We start from the raw sequence: 21,554 nt of genomic DNA, 5'->3' as shown, positions 1-21,554 counted from the left end.
GGCCTTGCCAGCGATGCCCGCAACCTAAGATTGAATATAAAAGAAAGAAATGTAAGTTGCGGTGGCTGCCCAGTTTGCTACTGCTCGAGTGCATTCAGGAATATGCTACAATATAGATTTCACAGTCCTTACAAATAGCTTCCCAGAGGGTGTTGCACAGTTCTGTATATGTGGATGGTGTTGCTTGTTGATAGGTTGTGCTGAGGTCATTCTTTGGTAAGGGATAAATCTGGCAGGAAGACATTTGTGAGTTTTATTTAACAGCTTATTCGGGTAAAAAGAAAGAAAGGCTTGGATTTATATAGCGCCTTTCACGACCACCGGACGTCTCAAAGCGCTTTACAGCCAATGGAGTGTAGTCACTGTTGTAATGTGGCAGCCAATTTGTGCACAGCAAGTTCCCACAAACAGCAATGTGATAATGGCCAAATAATCTGTCTTATGATAAATATTGGCCATGTCACAGGGGGATAACTCTGCTGCTCTTCTTCTAAATAGTGCCATGGGATCTTTTACATCCACCTGAGAGGGCAGACGGGGCCTCAGTATAACATCTCATCCGAAAGACAGCACTTCCTATAGCCTATATTTATGTGCTGTAATCCCTGGAGGGGGACTTGAACCCACAACCTTTTGACTGAGAGGCAAGAGTGTTACCCACTGAGCCACAGGGCAAAGTTCATCGTTGGCATATGTGTGCGTGTTTGGGAGTCAGGTTGATGGTGGAGATTGTACAGGAGAGAAGCTGCTTTGTTACTCGTACTGCTGTGTAGGATTTTGCCCGACTGCCTTGTCAGTGGCAATGGCGCACTGCGCTATGAGACCACGGTTGATTCTCAGCAGTACCAGTGGCCGGCCTCAGCCCAAGTATCAGACTATCATTGGTGACACGGTGCAGGATGTTCGTCCAGATCCTAATGATTTTATATCATTTGTTTTATTTCATTTCTTAAAAATGTTCATCTATATTGGTTTGTCGTCAATTTGATATTATTATTAGACAGCAATACAAAGTCATCGGGCGAGATTTTCAGTTTTCGGCGAAAACGGCGGTTTTACGCCAAAATTAACATTTTCGCTGAGCTACTGTTTTTAGGCCGAACTTTCGGCCTTTACGTCGCATCAGTAAAGTCGGCATTGCACAAGGATTCGCGGCGCAAACCGCGAGTTTCGGCAACTTTAGTCTGGAGCCGATAGCGTTGCGAGAGAGGCCTTGGGAGGGGGGAAAACAAACAAAATAAAATTGCATTAAAAAAACATTCACAAAACCCTTACCTACTAAATTGCTGAAAAATAATTTAAAAATGAAAACTTACCTTTGTTGCAGGTCTTCATACGTACCATTGCTGGAAGGGCTAGACAACGTGGACCACTCGCCATACCTCGGGAGCCTACTATCAGCAAGAGCAGACATCGACGACGAGATTCAACACCACTTCCAGTGCGCCAGCACAGCCTTCAGACACCTGAGGAAGAGAGTTTTGAAAGACCAGGCCCTCAAATCTGGCACCAAGCTCATGGTCTACAGGGCTGTAGTGATACCCGCCCTCCTGTATGGCTCAGAGATGTGGACCATATACAGTAGACACCTCAAATCGCTGGAGAAATACCACCAACGATGTCTCCGCAAGATCCTGCAAATCCCCTGGGATGAAATACGCACCAACGTCAGTGTTCTCGATCAGGCCAACATCCGCCGCATCGAAGCACTGACCACACTCGACCAGCTCCGTTGGGCGGGCCACATAGTTCGCATGCCTGACACAAGACTCGCAAAGCAAGCGCTCTACTCAGAATTCCTACACGGCAAACGAACCCCAGGTGGGCAGAGGAAATGTTTCAAGGACACCCTCAAACCCTCTTTGATAAAATGCAACATCCCCACTGACACCTGGGAGTCCCTGGCCAAAGACCGCCCTAAGTGGAGGAAGAGCATCTGGGAGGGCGCTGAGCACCTCGAGTCTCGTCGCTGAGAGCATGCAGAAAACAAGTGCAGGCAGCGAAGGAGCGTGCGGCAAACCAGACTCCCCACCCGCCCTTTCCTCCAACAACTGTCCCACCTGTGACAGAGACTGTAATTCCTGTATTGGACTGTACAATCACCTGAGAACTTACTTTTAGGTGGAAGCAAGTCTTCCTCGATTTCGAGGAACTGCCTATGATGATGATGATGACCGACAGGTTTGGCTCTGTCGGTATTCTGGGCGCAGAATACGAGTCCGGAGAGAGCCGAATGTACGACGGTAACGCAATCCGCAGCGTTGCACGCCGCTTCACGTCGGCGCACCTCACCCTGGCGGTACGTGGAAGTGCCGCCACAAACAGGTGCCCGAAGATCCCGCAGCGGAAAGAGCGTGTGGCAAACCAGTGCCACCCACCCGTTCCCTCAACGGCTGTCTGTCCCACCTGTGACAGAGACTGTGGTTCTCGTATTGGACTGTTCAGTCACCTAAGAACTCATAGGAGGGACTGCCTATGATGATGATGATTTCAAAGAAGGGAGTTCTCGCCGGTGTCCTGGCCAATATTTATCCCTCGACCAACCAACACCGCAAACAGACGCTCTGCTCATTATCTCATCGCTGTGTGTGGGAGCTCAGCTGTGTGAGAATAGGCTGCTGCATTTCCCACAGTGCAACAGTGGCTCACTTCAAAAAGCACTTCTTTGGCTGCAAGACGCCAAGGGGGCGTGTTGAGGTTGTGAAAAATGTGATATAAATGCACGTCTTTCTTCTCTAACATGAAACAAGAAATTGGACCGAAGGATGTTTTTTGTAAGATTTCCCTGGAGAATCGCTTTAATCTTCTGATGTGAGCACCATCACGTTCCAGGACACTGAGAGCACCGATGGGTAGTTTCCCTGCTGATAGCTGCTGCATTCGGCAGAATAAAATCCCTGCACAAAAACGAAAGTGTTTCCACTGCGTATAACAGCAAATATTATTAAGGAAGGAGTTTGAGGCTGTGCATAGTAAGTTAAGATGCCAGTTATAGAGTATTTAAGCTCCTGACCTTTGCTCTAATACCTAATTCTTGATTAGATGAGATTACTGGCTTGTAATAACTCCCAGGTATCCACAATCATCATCATCATAGGCAGTCCCTCGGAATCGAGGAAGACTTGCTTCCACTCTTAAAATGAGTCCTTAGGTAGCTGAACAGTCCAATACGAGAGCCACAGACCCTGTCACAGGTGGGACAGATAGTCGTTGAGGGAAGGGGTGGGTGGGACAGGTTTGCTGCACGCTCCTTCCGCTGTCTGTGCTTGTTTTCTGCATGCTCTCGGCGATGAGACTCGAGGTCCTCAGCGCCCTCCCGGATGCACTTCCTCCACTTAGGGCGGTCTTTGGCCAGGGACTCCCAGGTGTCAGTGGGGATGTTGCACTTTATCAGGGAAGCTTTCAGCGTGTCCACCTTTGGCTCGTTTGCGGTGAAGGAGTTCCGAGTAGAGCGCTTGCTTTGGGAGTCTCGTGTCTGGCATGCAGACAATGTGGCCTGCCCAGCGGAGCTGATCAAGTGTGGTCAGTGCTTCAATACTGGGGATGTTGGCCTGGTCGAGGACGCTAATGTTGGTGCGTCTGTCCTCCCAGGGGATTTACGGGATTTTGTGGAGGCATCGTTGGTGGTATTTCTCCAGCGACTTGAGGTGTCTGCTGTCCATGGTCCATATTTCTGAGCCAATAAGGAGGGCGGGTATCACTACATCCCTGTAGACCATGAGTATATATTACATATTAAGCGGTCACAATCATTGTGGTATAAATGGAATACTCGATGGCAAGCTGTGGAATTTGGAATTTATACCACAACCCATGACTGTGCTGCCCACAATTTATTCTGTGCCTCTCAGGTTTTGAATAAATTCTGTATTTCAATAACTTTTTGTCACATATTGTCCATTATAAGGGACTTAGGACTATAAACTCAAATTGCGAATGGATTGGAGGACTGGGTAGAATAACAGCGCTTTTTCACCTTTGAGACTAGCGTTAAAATCCATCGCAGACTAATGGGTGAAGGTCTTCTCTGTCTGCTAGGATGTCATATGAAATGAATTTGGGCAGTTTCAACCGAGTGGGCACAGCCCAACCGCACAGAACTGGCGCCAGCACTGAATGGGCATTCTCCTCGCTCAGGAAGGACGACTGGCATACAAAGAACCTGGAATCGAATATTGTAACTTACTCAATAGCGCCCCCCCACCCTATGCCCTTCCAGGTGACCACTACCACTGAGAAGAGTATTTCATGGCTGTAAAGCGCTTTGAGATGTCTGGTGCTCGCAAAAGGCACTATAGAAATCCAAGTCTTTCTTTCTTTCTTCTTGTTATAATTAGATTAGCGTCCTATGATGCAAAGAGGACCCGGATGCCATTTTTGTTTGAGTCACCACTGCAACAGCTGCTGCCTAACCCTGCCCAGAAATCGCGGGCTTGTGAAGGTACAGGGCGGCAAATAGTCAGTCCAGATTCGTCTGCTCTAATCACTGTAAACGTTTGGCAGACATTTTGCTTGTATTTCGCAGTCACCTTTGTGTTTTTTTGCTTGTAGTGGCCGGGTAATCTTCAGGAAGTTTATAAGCACTGTCCACGCTCTCTTTCTGAAAGTGTGAATCCCTTTGGCCACTCCGTGCTGGCAAGAGGGAGAAGAGGATGGGAGGATTGTCCTGTGAGGAGAGATTGAGTAGACTGGGCCTATATTCTTTAGAGTTTAGAAGAATGAGAGGTGGGGGCTGAAATTCAGGGACGGATAAGGCCCGTTACCGGCGTTTTGCGGCGGCCATGCGGCGGAATCGAGTGGCCGCCACGGTGCCGTTCATTGGCCGCCACGACCCAAATTCAGCGCGGGGATTTTTCGGCCTGTCCCCACTTCCGCCCTGCTGCTGCCGACCACCGCAACGCGTCATCAAAGCGCGCCCCGCCAATCCCCCACACCTCCAGCACACTTCGCCCCAAATTTACCTCGCCAAATCTTTGCTCGGCCGCGCGATGCCCCCGACGGCTTTTTCTGCCGATGTACCTTGCTTTGTGTGTGTGTGTGTGTGCGGCACGGCAGCCCGGCGGCCCTTCAAGGGGAGGGCGCACTGCCGCGGCTGCCATGTTTTTTTTTTGCCGGCCGACTTCCCGATCGGCCGGCCAATTATTGCCCCGGGTTGGCAGCCCTCTTGGGTGCCAGGCTGTTGGTCCGGCTGAGACCCTCCCTGGTGGCAAAGTGGCTGAACCTACACAATCGCCGATTCTCTCCCCTTTAATTGAAGCGAGAGACGTGGTGATGCACACGCGCACTGACGTCACCATCGCTCCGCCGCTGAGCGACAGCGACGGAGACTCGGTCCCGCTCCCAACTTCCGCCCCTCACCAGCACTTACTGCCGCACTTCCGCCCATAGTAAGACCGATTTCCGGTCTTATCGAAAAAAAATGTCAAAGAACTGAATATCGATCAGGAGTCGCCCTCTTCCCATACAGTGGTAAAAAGCAGATAAGAAATCGTAGGTGTGCCAGGTTTCTGGCGTGCCTGAATTTCGGCCCCCGTGATCTCATTGAAACATACAAAATTCTTACAGGGCTTGACAGGGTAGATGCAGGGAGGATGTTTCCTCTGGCTCGGGAGTCTAGAACCAGGGGTCACAGTCTCAGACTAAGGGGTCGGCCATTTAGGACTGAGGTGAGGAGAAACTTCTTCACTCAGAGGGTGGTGAATCTTTAGAATTCTATACCCCAGAGGCCTGTGGAGGCTCAGTCCTTGAGTATATTCAAGGCAGAGATCAATTGATTTTTGGATAGTAAGGGATTCAAGGGATATGGGGATAGTGCAGGGAAGTGGAGTTGTGGTAGAAGAGCAGCCATGATCTTATTGAATGGCAGAGCAGGCTCGAGGGGCTGAATGGCCTACTCCTGCTCCTAGTTCTTATGTTCTTATGTTTAGAGGAAGAGAAGCAGCAGCAACAGGTAGAAGAATGACCGGGAGCACCATGACAGAGACCACAGAGGAGATGGGTAGCTCGCTGAAATCTTTACTGTCTCAGCAGGGTATATAGCCCCAGCATTACACACCTGCACCCTTCAGAAGAGCTGTGAATAAAGAGGCTGCGCTGTTCCAAGGAGGCAGTCACTGGGCTGCATCGTCAGACCTGCAACTCACTGCCTCAGTGTTGGAGTCAAGGTTACCACGGCCTTCAATGTCTTTGCTTCACATCCTTCCAGGCATGCAACCGAGGAGAACAGCAACATCAGCCAATCTGCAGTCCATGTTAGGATTAAACAGTGGACTGATGCCTTGGAGAAATACCACCAACGATGTCTCTGCCGGATCCTGCAAATCTCCTGGGAGGACAGACGCACCAACGTTAGCATCCTCGATCAGGCCAACATCCCCAGCATCAGAGCACTGACCACACTCGACCAGCTCCACTGGGCGGGCCACATTGTTCGAATGCCTGACACAAGACTCCCAAAGCAAGCACTCTACTTAGAACTCCTACACGGCAAGCGAGCCCCAGGTGGGCAGGGGAAACGTTTCAGGGACACCCTCAGAACCTCCCTGAAAAAGTGCAACATCCCCACCGACACCTGGGAGTCCCTGGCCGAAGACCGCCCTAAGTTGAGGAAGTGCATTCGGGAGGGCACTGAGCTCCTCGAGTCTCGTCGCCGAGAGCATGCAGAAAACAAGTGCAGAGAGCGGAAGGAGCGTGCGGCAAACCAGACTCCCCACCCGCCCTTTCCTTCAACTACTGTCTACCTCACCTGTGACAGAGACTGCAATTCCGGTATTGGACTGTACAGTCACCTGAGAACTCACTTTTAGAGTGGAAGCAAGTCTTCCTCGATTTCGAGGGACTGCCTATGATGATGATTGTTCAAGGAAACTATTTCATGGAATTTCTCAAAGACAGGCAGAAAGCACAGGATAAAGCTCTGAGGTGCACACAGATTGTAGGCTTCTCCCCAAGTCCAGGACCTCGTTGAGTATGTGTGGCGGGCGACAAAAGGATTGGTAGTGCCAGTGAAAAGGTTGAAAGACTGCATTCAGAGTAAGAGAAATGTGAAGAGTAATCTTACCTTGGCAGACCTGGTAAGGTTATTACATTTTTTTCCACTGCAGCCACATTCTGGGAAAGATATTTCCGCCACCTCCAGTGTGATCCCACCACCAATCACATCTTCCCGTCCCATCCCATCTCAGTATTACGAAGGGACCAAGACACCCTGGCCCATTCCGCAGTCACCCCCAGCACCCCCTCCCCTTCCCACGGCACCTTCCCGTGCAGGCGCAGGAGATGCAACACCTGCCCTTTTACCTCCTCCCTTCCAACTGTCCAGTGCCCCAAACACTCCTTCCCCATGAAACAGCGATTTATTTGCCCTTCTTTCAATTTAGTATACTGTATTCACTGCTCACGATGTGGTCTCCTCTACATTGGGGAGATCAAACGCAGATTGGGTGATGGGTTTGTGGAACACCTCCGTGCAGTCCGCAAGTATGACCCCGAAATTCCGGTAGCCTGTCACTTTAATTCCTCGCTCCACTACCACTCTGACCTCTCTGTCCTCGGCCTCCTACACTGTTCCAATGAAGCTCAACGCAAGCTCGAGGAACAGCACCTCATCTTTCATTCAGGCACTTTACAGCTTTCTGGACTCAACATCGAGTTCAACAATTTCAGACCTTAACCTCTGCCCATATTTTCCTCCCTTTCCTCCATTTTTTAAACACCCCCCTACCCCCTCACCAGCGCCCACCCCCCCCCCCCCCCGCCCGCCAATCTTATGTAATTTTTATCTCTGTTTCCCATGGCAGCTGGTAATTATTCCTCCATTCACACTCTATCTAGACTAATCTTTTTCTAACTTCCGACATTACCATCTCAAGTCGGCCCATCATCCCCTTTGTCTCTCTAATCTCTTTTGTTATCCACCCTATCACCGACCTTCCTTTTTGTTCTTTCCTCCCTTCCTCCTTTCAGTGCCCCTTAAGAATCTGTTCATTTCGAACATTCGCCAGTTCTGACGAAGGGTCATCGACCTGAAACATTAACTCTGTTTCTCTCTCCACAGATGCTGCCTGACCCGCTGAGATTTTCAGCATTTTCTGTTTTTATATCTGGGAAAGAAAATATTGGTGCTGAATGCTCAGCCACCTCGTTCCGTGTGTTGTAGGCATTAGGCACCTGCTGAATATATCAAAACACTAGGCATTAGGCACCTGCTGAATATATCTAAACTCATATAGGTTTAAAGTGGCCACATATAAAATGGCTGCCCAAGCATGATGGGTACTCAGTTAGTCAAGTAATGAACTGGGGCTGACCGAGCAATGACCGAGCAATGACCCTGTGAGGCCCACTACCGGCTATGCCTTGGCTCACTCACTTGAGACAAGATAACTATGACGAACCATTATAGTACCTGATGTGGAATGTCCTTGATTAAGAACTTCACACAGCAGAGCCCGAGGAACAGAGATAAGGGGGGGGGGCCCACCTCACATAACGAGGTCATTAATCAGCCCGAGCTGACAAAAAACGAACATACAGCCCCTGAGGTATCAGGGGAATTCTATTGGGTTAAAGAAACCTATATGTAATCTATAATCATTATGATTGGATCGTGTCCAGCCGAAGTGGGCTGAGTAACTGTAAAGAACTATTGTAAAACATATAAATATCGATGAATTTCTTTGTTCGTTGGAGTAGAGTGCCTGGAGTTAATCAGAGGCTCTCTCCCCGCCGGCCAAAATAAAGGCCGCTTTGGCGTTGGAACCGACTCTGAGTGTTGAGTCTTCCGAGAAAGCATTCACGCTAACACGTGCATGCTGGTGTCATCTAAGGGAAACTGGACCTCTTTCCTGGCCCTGACTTGTTTAATAAGTCTCGTCCCGGCAGTATCCAGATATCAGGGCGCCCGGCCATTGAGATTGTGCCTGATTCTCCAAGGATGCAGAACCACCAAACAAAACCACACGTCCCCTTTAAGAGGCGCAGGCTGCTTTTTCCGCTCACCCTCGGATGACAAATTGCCGATAAGCACCATGGCTAACGCGGGCAGGCCGTCACTCAATTTTAAATGAAGCTCGAGAATGGGCTGCATAACTAAGTCATTTAGCTGGGGGGGGGGGGGGGGGGGCTGCCTTCCATCCTTCTGATATACTTTCTTTTTCTTTTTCAAAAATATACTTTATTCATATAAAGTTTTCACAATACATTGGGAAATAGTTCAGTACCTTGCGGTCAGCAATTCCATACAATTTGTTTGGATGCTGACAGCAGTTCCATACAATGCACGAGCGTGCATTTCATTTCAAGGTACAGTTTAGTACAATCCGTAAATCATGTTACATGTAGTACTATGCAAATAAGGGTATTTCATGGAACAGATAAGAACAGGTTTACATTACATTCCAGGATCCATGTCAATACCGATCACGATTCACATTACATGTAGCATCCTCCTGATATACATCACTCTTGAAAGTCGACCCCGTAGTGTTAATGTTTCGGTCACCTTAATTTTTCCTTGCTGAGTCAATCTCTAGAGGCCTTCCTTAAGCTAGGGTTGGTTATTGGTGTACGAAAAATCCATTTCTCTCATTTCATTGCCTCTCACATCTTTTATCAGAACAAATAGGAGACAGAATCCTTTATGACATGATATCTATTATGAATGTCGTTCCAAGACCAAGCCAGCAGCAGATATGTTTACCAACGGGTAACACTGTCAGCGTTTCACTTGAAGTAGGGCGTTTTGCTTGGTTACATGCAGATCTGTCATCCACTCTCCCAGCTCAAGGTATGATTTTTATTGATGTTATTCCAAATAAACGTTGAGAGTTTTTCATTTAAAAAAGACAGCAATTATAATCACTTGAATAAATCCCACATATAGTTGTCTTAGGTTGTCACAGAATGACCACCCTCGCCCATAAATGTCATTCTGGGTTTTGCTTAACATAGGAAGAGGAGGAGGTTATTTAGCCCCTCGAGCCTATTCCGACATTCAATGAGATCATGGCTGATCTGTGGCCTAATCCCTTTGGCCTTTGGCCCATATCCCTTAATATCTATCGTTAACAAATACCGATCAATCTCAAATTTAAAATTAATAAGTGACCTAGCATCAACTGCCATTTGTGGAAGAGAGTTCCAAATTTCTACCACCCATTGCGTGTAACGGTGTTTTCCAAACTTAACTCCTGAAAGACCTGGTTCTAACCTTTAGCTATGTTCCCTAGTCGTGGATTCCCCAACCAGCCGACATACGTTCTCTCTATCTACCTTATTAGTTCCTCTTAATGGGCCCAAGTTTCCACAGGATAAAAAACAGGCGTCCCTCCGAGCTGGGCGCCCGTTTTTCGCGCCTAAAACGGCGCCAGAAAAAAAACGCGCTATTCTCGAGCGCTTTGCAGCTCCTTGTCTGTTTGGCACGGTGCCCAGGGGGGCGGAGCCTACACTCGCACCGATTTTGTAAGTGGGAGGGGGGCGGGTACTATTTAAATTAGTTTTTTTCCTGCCGGCAAAGCTGCGCATGCGCGTTGGAGCGTTCGCGCATGCTCAGTGTGAAAAAAAACATTGGCACTCGGCCATTTTTGTAGTTCTTTGCAGCTGTTTAATTTTTGAACATTTTTTAATAAAAGCACATTGCCATCAGCACATCAGCACTGAGGCTTCCCTTCTCACTGTCTCCTTCCCCTCCCTCCCCTCTGCGGCAACAAGCCGCTGTCTCCTTCCCCTCCCTCCTCTGCGCGGCAACAAGCCGCTGTCTCCTTCCCCTCCCTCCCCTCCCTCCACGGCAACAAGCTGCTGTCTCCTTCCCCTCCCTCCCTCCCTCCACGGCAACAAGCCGCTGTCTCCTTCCCCTCCCTCCCCTGAACGATGGCTGAAGTACTTTCACACAGGTAGGAAGATGGTTTATTTAATCTTTTCTTTGCTTATAAATTTTTATTCAGGTTGGATTTATTTGTATAATATTTGTAGAAGTATAAATAAGGATTGATTGTAGAATTTAATGACTTCCCTTCCCCCCCCCCCCACCTCGTTCTGGACGCCTAATTTGTAACCTGCGCCTGATTTTTTAATGTGTAAAACAGGTTTTTTCAGTTCTACAAAAATCTTCACTTGCTCCATTCTACTTTAGTTTGGAGTACATTTTCACTGTGGAAACTTTCAAATCAGGCGTCAGTGGCCGGACACGCCCCCTTTTGAAGAAAAAATTCTGTTCTAAAGTAGAACTGTTCTACCTGACTAGAACTGCAGAAAAAAAATGTGGAGAATTGCGATTTCTAAGATAGTCCGTTCTCCACCAGTTGCTCCTAAAAATCAGGCACAAATCATGTGGAAACTTGGGCCCAATATCTTGAAAACTTTGATCAGATCACCCTGCAACCTTCTAAATTCTGGAGAATACAACCCTAGTTTGTGTAATCTCTCCTCATAATTTAATCCTTGGAGTCCAAATATCACTCTGGCAAACCTACACTGCACTCCGTCCAAGGCCAATATATCCTTCCTAAGCTGTGGTGCCCAGAACTGAGCACAGTACTCCAGCTGTGGTCTAACTAGGAACACACTTGGAGCAGCTCACGCTGGAGGGTGTAGTGGTATGTCGCTCCAGCTCTTATACTTCCTGACCTGCGACGAGTGTTTTGTGGTGGAGGGGCACTGAGAGATCGTGGTGGAGGTGCAGCGAGAGTTTGTGACAGAGGGGCGGCAGGGGATCGTGGTGATGGTGCGGCGAGTGTTTAGTGGCCGGAGGGGGATGGGGGGGTGGGCGCTGGGGAGTCATCATGGCGGAGGTGCGACGAGTGTTTAGAAACATAGAAACATAGAAAATAGGTGCAGGAGTATGCCATTCGGCCCTTCTAGCCTGCACCGCCATTCAATGAGTTCATGGCTGAACATGCAACTTTAGTATCCCATTCCTGCTTTCTCGCCATACCCATTGATCCCCCTAGTGGTAAGGACTACATCTAACTCCTTTTTGAATATATTTAGTGAATTGGCCTCAACAACTTTCTGTGGTAGAGAATTCCACAGGTTCACCACTCTCTGGGTGAAGATGTTTCTCCTCATCTCGGTCCTAAATGGCTTACCCCTTATCCTTAGACTGTGACCCCTGATTCTGGACTTCCCCAACATTGGGAACATTCTTCCTGAATCAAACCTGTCTAAACCCGTCAGAATTTTAAACGTTTCTATGAGATCCCCTCTCATTCTTCTGAACTCCAGTGAATACAAGCCCAGTTGATCCAGTCTTTCTTGATATATCAGTCCCGCCATCCCGGGAATCAGTCTGGTGAACCTTCGCTGCACTCCCTCAATAGCAAGAATGTCCTTCCTCAAGTTAGGAGACCAAAACTGTACACAATACTCCAGGTGTGGCCTCACCAAGGCCCTGTACAATTGTAGTAACACCTCCCTGTGTTAGTGTTACTGTACTCAAATCCCCTCGCTATGAAGGCCAACGTGCCATTTGCTTTCTTAACCACCTGTTGTACCTGCATGCCAACCTTCAATGACTGATGTATCATGACACCCAGGCGGAGGGGCGGCGAGAGATCGTGGCGTTGATGCGGCAAATGAGAATACGGGGCCCAGAAGAGCCAAGGTCCCAGGGGCCCACACTGCGATATGTGTGCGCACTAGGTCAGTGCAGCACAGCAGGTCATTGCGAGAGGGATGGAGTACAAAAGCAGGGAGGTCCTGCTGCAACTGTATAGGGTATTGGTGAGGCCGCACCTGGAGTACTGCGTGCAGTTTTGGTCACCTTACTTAAGGAAGGATATACTAGCTTTGGAGGGGGTACAGAGACGATTCACTAGGCTGATTCCGGAGATGAGGGGTTTACCTTATGATGATAGATTGAGTAGACTGGGTCTTTACTCGTTGGAGTTCAGAAGGATGAGGGGTGATCTTATAGAAACATTTAAAATAATGAAAGGGATAGACAAGATAGAGGCTGAGAGGTTGTTTCCACTGGTCGGGGAGACTAGAACTAGGGGGCACAGCCTCAAAATACGGGGGAGCCAATTTAAAACCGAGTTGAGAAGGAATTTCTTCTCCCAGAGGGTTGTGAATCTGTGGAATTCTCTGCTCAAGGAAGCAGTTGAGGCTAGCTCATTGAATGTATTCAAGTCACGGATCGATAGATTTTTAACCAATAAGGGAATTAAGGGTTACGGGGAGCGGGCGGGTAAGTGGAGCTGAGTCCACGGCCAGATCAGCCATGATCTTGTTGAGTGGCGGAGCAGGCTCGAGGGACTAGATGGCCTACTCCTGTTCCTAATTCTTATGTTCTTATGTTCTTATGTCTCCAGTCGTCCTGGTTCAACCCTTGCCACTGGATAAAGGCCTAGCTCTGTCAAGCCCGTGTGGTGGCTGATGTGCAACAGTCACCACACGTTAAAAAAATCCACGCACAGGCATCTTCCACACCTTGAATTGGAGCTCAAGACTGGAACATTGGGTCCATTGAAACATCTGTGAACTCTTGTGGAAGCAAGTCATCCTCGTTCGAGGATGATGATGAACTCGGGCTTTTGTATAGCTGTATCATAACGTTACCCCCTTGTACTGTAGTTCTCTAGATATAAAAACCAGAATTCCATTAGCCTTTTGATTATTTTCTGTACCTGTACCATTTAAAGAATCTATATACATGGACCCCGGATTTCTTTGGAACTCTACTGTTTCTTGCTTTTCACTATCTCGAAAGCACTCTGATCTATTCTTGTTCGGTCTAAAGGTGATGGCCTCACACTTGCCTATATTGAAATCCATGGGGCTAAAAATTCAATGCACGGCCCAGTGTGCATCACTGCTGAGGCGTCCGCCCTGTTAGCGCTCCAAGAAGGAAGTGGTGCGCTTGATTTATCGTTCCACTTCCTTTCAGGGGCGGTAACCCGAATCTTTTGAGAGGGGCGATACTTTAGCACCCGGCGCCAAGTTTCACGCCTCCCAACTGTTACCGTGCCAAACGGTGCGATAATGAATTTCACCCCCCATTTGTCACAGTTTTACCCAGTCACTTAATCTATTAACTTCTCTTTGTCATCTTATGCTTCCATCTACGCCGCTTACAATGCCACCGATCTTTGTGTTATTGGCAAACCTGGATATGCAGCTTTCTTTCCCGTCATCTAAGTTGTTAATAAATACGGTGAACAGTTGCGGCCCCAACACAGATCCCTATGGGACACCACTAGTCACATCCTGCCAATTTGAGTACTTGCCCATTAACCCCACTCTCTGTTTCCTGATGCTCAGCCAATTTCCTAACCAGGTCAATAAATGTCCTTCAATTCCACAAGCTTCAACCTTAGCAGATACTCTCTTATGAGGTATTTTCTTGAATGCCTTCTGGAAGTCTATATAATTAACATCAATTGACATTCCCCTGTCCACTGTTTTAGTCATCTCTTCAAAAAATTCAATCAGGTTCATCAAGCATGACCTACCCTTTACAAATCCATGCTGACTCTCTCCGATCAGCTTACATATTTCAAGGTGTTCAGTTGCTCCATCCTTAATTATAGACTCGAGTAATTTCCAACAACAGATGTTAGGCTAATTGCTCTATAATTCCCTGGTTTCCCTCTTTCAGCTTTACTAGCAGACTGACATATGCAATTTTGCAATATTGAAGCAAAAGAACTTTGTAAGATTATGGTTAGGGCATCTGCAATGTGCTCGCCTACTTCCTTTAAAACCCTGGGATGTAAACCATCTGGTCCTGGGGACAATAATGCACTTCAACATGTATTAAGAGAGTCTCCCTATGTTACTCACAATTCCCTGGCTGATTGAAGGTGGACTGGCCGTCTGTTTCCAGGCTTCTGATAATGATGGTTCTGGAGCTGGCTGCTGGAAGGAGCCTAAGAATGGTATGGTTGCCTCATCAACTAAGTTGCCTCCTGTGGCAGTTGTGCCCTGACAGTGTTTTGTTATTATTCAGTCACAGGATGTGGGCATCACTGACAAGGCCGGCATTTATTGCCCGTCCCTAATTGCCCTTGAGAAGGTGGTGGTGAGCCGCTTTCTTGAACCGCTGCAGTCCATGTGGTGAAGGTTCCCCCAGAGTGGTGGCTTCTGGAGTCACATATAGTCTAGACCAGGTTAGGACGGCAAGCTGGAGCTTGACAGATAGTCCTTATCTCGTGAGCAAGGACATTTGCCAGGGCAAGATTGCAGGATTTACCCATATCTTGCCCAGCAAATGTCCTCAAAACTCTTGCACCTGATAAAAACAGGCACATAGCCTACTGTTACAGGCGTAAGAGTTTAAAAACCTATCATAAACAGGATTAAAATAAAATTTTAAAAAACATATTTATGTTAAAACCCTGCCCACTCAGGAATGTTATTTTAAACCCTAACCCTAACTTTTTTTAAAAATCGGCAATTTATTTTCTTTAAAAATCATGTATAACATCTTTATTTCTATTAGTGTATTGTGTGAGATGTTTTTTTAAATGTTTTATGTAGTGTTTGTGCATTTTGGGGTTTTTCTCATTCATAGTACAGGTTGAGCGTCCAAAACCTGGAGTTCCGGAATCGGACTCCGGACCAATTGGTGGCAGGGTCATCCAGAATCCGTAAAATGTTCCGGAATCCGGACCTGCCGACCCTGCCGACCTCGAGGTCCCGCCGCTGCCTGACCTCGGGCCTCGCCTCGCCGCCACTGCCCTTACCTTGAAGCCTCCTCGCCGGCCCGCCCGAACAGCTCCTCCGCGATGGGGAAGCCGGACCAGTTCTTCGGTGGGCCCCACCCGACCACTTCCTCGGCGGCGGGGCCCCCCCGAACATTTCTCCGGCGGCGGGGCTCCGGCCAACGACCTCATCGCCCGGCAAATGCCCCCCTGCTGATGTTCTGAAATCTGAAATACCCGAACCTGGGCTCGGGTGTTTCCGGATTCGTGACGTCAGAAAGACGTTCCAAAATCCGGCGAAACGCAAAATCCGGAACGGTCTCGGTCCCAAGGGTTCCTGATTCGGGGCGCTGCACCTGTAATAGGAGATTCATAACTTACGAATCTCCTATTACTATGAATGAGAAAATACTTACCTGTGATTGGGTGTCCAGGCCCACGTGAACGCGCTGCGACGCGCAGTCACAAGAGGCCTCCGGACCGGGATCTCCAGTGGGCCTTGCAGCCTAAGGTAAGTGCGCATTTTATTTCTATTCGACAGTGCTATGCCCGCAGGAGGTCCTCGAGAGGAATTTCTGGGCCATTATCTTTCGGATGTGATGTTAAACCAAGGTCAGAGCCTCCCTGTTGGGTTACATAGAATTACATAGAATAAACAGCACAGAAATGGCCTATTCAGCCCAATAGTCTGTGCTGGTGTTTCTACTCCACACGAGCCTCCTCCCAATCCATCTACCTCATCTCAGCCTATCTTTGTATTCTGTTTTCTATCGTATACTCATCTAGTTCTATTTAAAAAGCATCTAACCTATTTGCCTCAATCACTTCTCGTGATAGCGAGTTCCACATTCTAACCGCTCTCTGAGTAAAGATATTTCTCCTTATTTCCCGATTGGATTTATCAGAAACTATCTTGTATTCATGGCCCCTAGTGTTGGATTCTCCCACAAGTGGAACCATTCTCTCCACATCCACCCTGTCCAACCCATTCATAATTTTAAAGACCTAAGTCTTCTCTTTCCTCAAGAAAAAAAGCCCCAACTGTTCAAACTTTCCCAATAGCTGTAATCGCTCAGTTCTGATACCATCCTTTGAAATCTTTTTTGCATTTTCTCCTGTGCTTCGATGTCATTTTTATAATATGGAGACCAGAACTATGCGCAGTACTCCAAGTGCGGCCTGACCAGGGTCCTATACAAGTTTAACATAACAAGGATCGATGGTCTCCTCATGCTCCGATGTAAATTGTTATGTATGTAACTATGTAATACTTGCCACCAGAGGACGCGACTGTTGGAGTCCTAATGGTCACCTGCACACACGTGCAGGGCCAGTATAAAAGGTTGGCTGCCATGTTGTTTAGGCACTCTGGAGTTGTAATAAGGAAGATTAAGGTCACACTAAGTTTATCTCACAGTACTCAGCCTCGTGGAGTTCTTCTATACACAACAACGGGCGACGAGTAACAGAATACGAACCTTCACGCAATCATGGCTGCCGTTGGAATATTAGAGAGATTCATAGAGGGTGACAATTGGAAAGCCTTCGTCGAGTGACTCGACCAGTACTTCATGGCCAACGAGCTGGAAGGAGACACTAACATGGCCAAGCGCAGGGCGGTTCTCCTCACCGTCTGTGGGCCTAAAATATAAGGCCTCATCAAGAATCTGCTCACACCGACAAAACCAACGGAGAAGCAATATACAGAGTTATGCACGCTGGTTTGGGACCACCTCAAGCCGAAGGAGAGTATCCTCATGGCCAGATATCGTTTTTACACGCACCATCGCTCTGGGGGCCAGGACATGGCAGATTATGTCACCGACCTGAGACGCCTCGCGGGAACTTGCGATTTTGGAGCTGCGTTGGGGCAAATGTTGCAGGACTTTTTCGTGCTGGGCATCAGCCACGAGGTCATTCTTTGAAAGCTGCTGGCTGTCGAAACCCTAGACCTGAGCAAGGCCATCGCGATCGCCCAGGCATGCATGGCCATGGACAATATCACCAAACAAATATCTTCTCAACATCGAAGCTCACCGGCAAGTACTGTGCATAAAATGACATCGCTAGCAGGCTGAACTGTATATGGCAGGGCCTATACGTCTGCGGCTGCAAGTCTTGTGGTGACTCAGAATCCGCCATCGGGGATGAATGTGAATCCATTAGCACCATGTTGGCGCTGTGGGGATAATCATCGGGCCCATCAATGTCGATTCAAGCACTACGTGTGCAAAGGCTGCGCAACGATCGGGCACCTCCAGCGAATGTGCAAACGTGCTGTGACATACCATGTGGCAGAGAATGATCGATCCGGTGTGGATCACGCAGCACAGGCAACTCAACCCAAGGAAGAAGTGTACGGGGTACATACCTTCACCACCAAGAGCCTGCCTATAATGCTGAAAGTCAAATTAAATGAAGTTCCAGTATCCATGGAGTTGGACACGAGTGCGAGTCAGTCAATAATGAGCCAGAAGGCTTTCGAGAAACTGTGGGGCAACCAAGCACAAAGACCCAAACTGAGCCCAATTAATGCAAAGCTGTGTACCTACACCAAAGAGCTCATACCAGTCATTGGAAGGGCAGCAATGAAGATATCGTATGATGGAGCTGTGCATGACCTAACATTGTGGATTGTTCCAGGCAATGGCCCAACGCTGTTCGGCAGAAGCTGGCTCGAAAAGATTAGATAGAATTGGAACGACATCAAAGCACTATCTTCAGTGGATGTTGCCTCGTGTGCTCAAGTGCTATGCAAGTTTCCCTCGCTATTCAAACCAGGCATCGACAACTTCACAGGCGCCAAGGTACAGATCCATCTAGGCCCCAATGCACGGCCCGTCCATCACAAGGCTCGGACGGTTCCGTATATGATGAGGGAGAAAGTCGAGATCAAACTGGACAGACTCCAACGCGAAGGAATCATATCGCCAGTCGAGTTCAACGAGTGGGCCAGTCCAATTGTTCCGGTGTTGAAAAGCGATGGCATGGTCAGAATCTGCGGAGACTACAAGGTAACGATTAACCGAGTCTCACTACAGGGCCAGTACCCGCTGCCCAAGGCAGATGACCTGTTCGCAACGTTAGCGGGCGGGGGGGAAATCGTTCACCTAGTTGGACCTAACCTCCGCCTGCATGACACAGGAGCTGGCTGAATCTTCGAAAAGACTGACGTGCATCAACACACACAAAGGGCTGTTTATATACCACAAGTGCCCTTTCGGGATTCGCTCGGCTGCAGCCATTTTCCAGAGAAACATGGAGAGTTTGCTGAAATCTGTTCCGCGCCCCACTGTGTTCCAAGACGACATCCTGATCACCGGTCATGACACAATCAAACATCTACAAAACCTGGAAGAGGTTCTAAGTCGCCTAGACAGAGTGGAACTCAGGCTGAAATGCTCCAAGTGTGTTTTCCTGGCGCCAGAAGTCGAATTTAGGGGGAGAAAGATTGCAGCAGACGGCATCAGGCCCACGGACTCAAAGACAGAGGCCATGAAGAATGCACCCAGACCACAGAATGTGATGGAGCTGCGTTCATTGCTGGGACTCCTCAACTATTTCGGTAACTTTCTTCCCCGGGTTGAGCATGTTGTTAGAGCCTTTGCACATGTTGCTACATAAGGGTGATGACTGGTTTTGGGTCAAATCTCAAGACACAGCCTTTGAGAAGGCCAGGAACCTGCTATGTTCAAATAAGTTACTTGTACACTATGACCCATGTAAACATTTAGTGCCAGCTTGTGACGCCTCATTGTATTACAGCAAGCCAATGTATCGGGCAACCTCCAACCCGTTGCATACGTGTCTAGCAGTCTGTCTAAGGCTGAGAGAGCCTATAGTATGGTCGAGAAAGAGGTGTTAGCATGTGTATATGGGGTTAAGAAAATGCACCAATACCTACTTGGACTTCAGTTTGAGCTTGAAACTGACCACAAGCTGCTCATTTCGCTGTGTTCAGAAAGCAAAGGTATAAACACCAATGCTTCGTCCCACATCCAAAGATGGGCACTAACATTATCCGCTTATGACTATGTTATCCGCCACAGACCAGGCACTGAAAACTGTGTCGATGCTCTCAGCCGGCTACCATTACCCACCACTGGGTTGGAAATGGTGCAGCCTGCAGACTTGCTACTGGTCATGGATGCTTTTGAGAGCGAGGGGTCACCTGTCACAGCTCGCCAGATCAGGACCGAGATCAGCCAGGAGCCTGTGCTATCATTAGTAAAGAGTTGCGTCCTAAATGGGAACTGGTCAGCCGTTCCCGGGGAAATGCAAGATGAAATTAAGCCGTTTCACTGAGGCAAAGATGAAATGTCCATCCAGTCGTATTGTCTCTTATGGGGTAATCGCATGGTTTTGCCAAAAAAGGCAGGGAAACATTTATACGAAACCTACACAGTACCCACCCAGGCATTGTCATGATGAAGGCAATTACCAGGTTGTATGTTTGGTGGCCCGGCATTGACTGGGACTTGGAGTCATGCGTGCATCAGTGCAACACTTGCTCGCAACTGAGCAATGCACCAAGAGAGGCTCCACTGAGTCTGTGGTCATGGCCCTCCAAACCGTGATCCAGGATCCACATAGATTTTGCTGACCCCTTTCTCGGAAAGTTGCTTTTAGTAGTTGTGGACGCTTCTTCCAAATGGATTGAATGCGTAATCATGTCATCCAACACGTCCACAGCCACCATTGAAAATCTCCGGGCCAAGTTCGCCATCCATGGCTTGCCCGACATCCTTGTCAGTGACAATGGACCGTGTTTCACCAGCTCGGAATTCAACGAGTTTATGACCTGCAATGGCATCAAGCATGTCAGGTCTGCTCCGTTTAAGCCCACGTCTAACGGTCAAGCGGAGCGGGCAGTCCAAACCATCAAGCAGAGCATGAAACATATGACGGACGGCTCCCTGCAGACCCGCTTGTCTCGCATTCTGCTCAGTTACCGGATGCAACCCCACTCGCTCACCAGGGTTCCCCCGGCAGAATTGCTAATGAAGAGAGCTCTCAAAACCAGGCTCTCCATAGTCCAACCGGATCTTAATGATCATGTGGAAACCCAGCGACACCGGCAGAACATGTACCACGATCGCGCGGCTGTTTCACGTGACTTTGATGTTAACGACCCTGTGATTGTCCTGAATTACGGTCCATGGTCCCAAATGGGTTGCTGGCACTGTTTTGGCCAAGCAAGGGAATAGGGTGTTTATAATCAAACTGTTAAATGGCCAAATGTGCAGAAAGCATTTAGATCAGACCAAATTGCGATTTACTGACAATCAGGAACAACTTGAAGAGGACATCACCATCGATGATCCACCAACACACACCCAACTAGCAATTGACCTCGCTGTCAACCACGAGGATGAACCCACCATTCCTGACAGTCCGGTTACACTGCAGTGCAGTGCAGCAATGGTCCGGCCAACTCATACACGCCAGGGTTTGAACTTAGACGATCAACCAGGGAGCGAAGGGCTCCAGATCGCCTCAACTTGTAAATAACTTGTACCGAAGACTCGGGGGTGGGGGGGGGGGGAGAGTGATGTTATGTATGTAACTATGTAATACTTGCCACCAGAGGGTGCGACTGTTGGAGTCCTAATGGTCACCTGCACAAACGTGTAGGGCCAGTATAAAAGGTTGCCTGCCATGTTATTTAGGCACTCTGGAGTTGTAATAAAGAAGACTAAGGTTACACTAAGTTTAGCTCACAGTACTCAGCCTTGTGGAGTTTTTCTATACACAACATAAATAACGATAGTCTTTGTTATACGATGCTGTGTAAATCAGTTTTCTTTCTTTCCCATTAAGAAGCAATTAACAGAATTTACTTTGTTACCACAGTGTAATGTATTTGCTTCATGGGTTCTTTGCTTAAGAATTCATAGCAACACATTGTTATTA

Source organism: Pristiophorus japonicus, chromosome 16 (genome assembly GCF_044704955.1).
Source record: "Pristiophorus japonicus isolate sPriJap1 chromosome 16, sPriJap1.hap1, whole genome shotgun sequence".
NCBI lineage: Eukaryota > Metazoa > Chordata > Chondrichthyes > Pristiophoridae > Pristiophorus > Pristiophorus japonicus.
Note: the sequence above shows the minus strand (reverse complement) of the source record.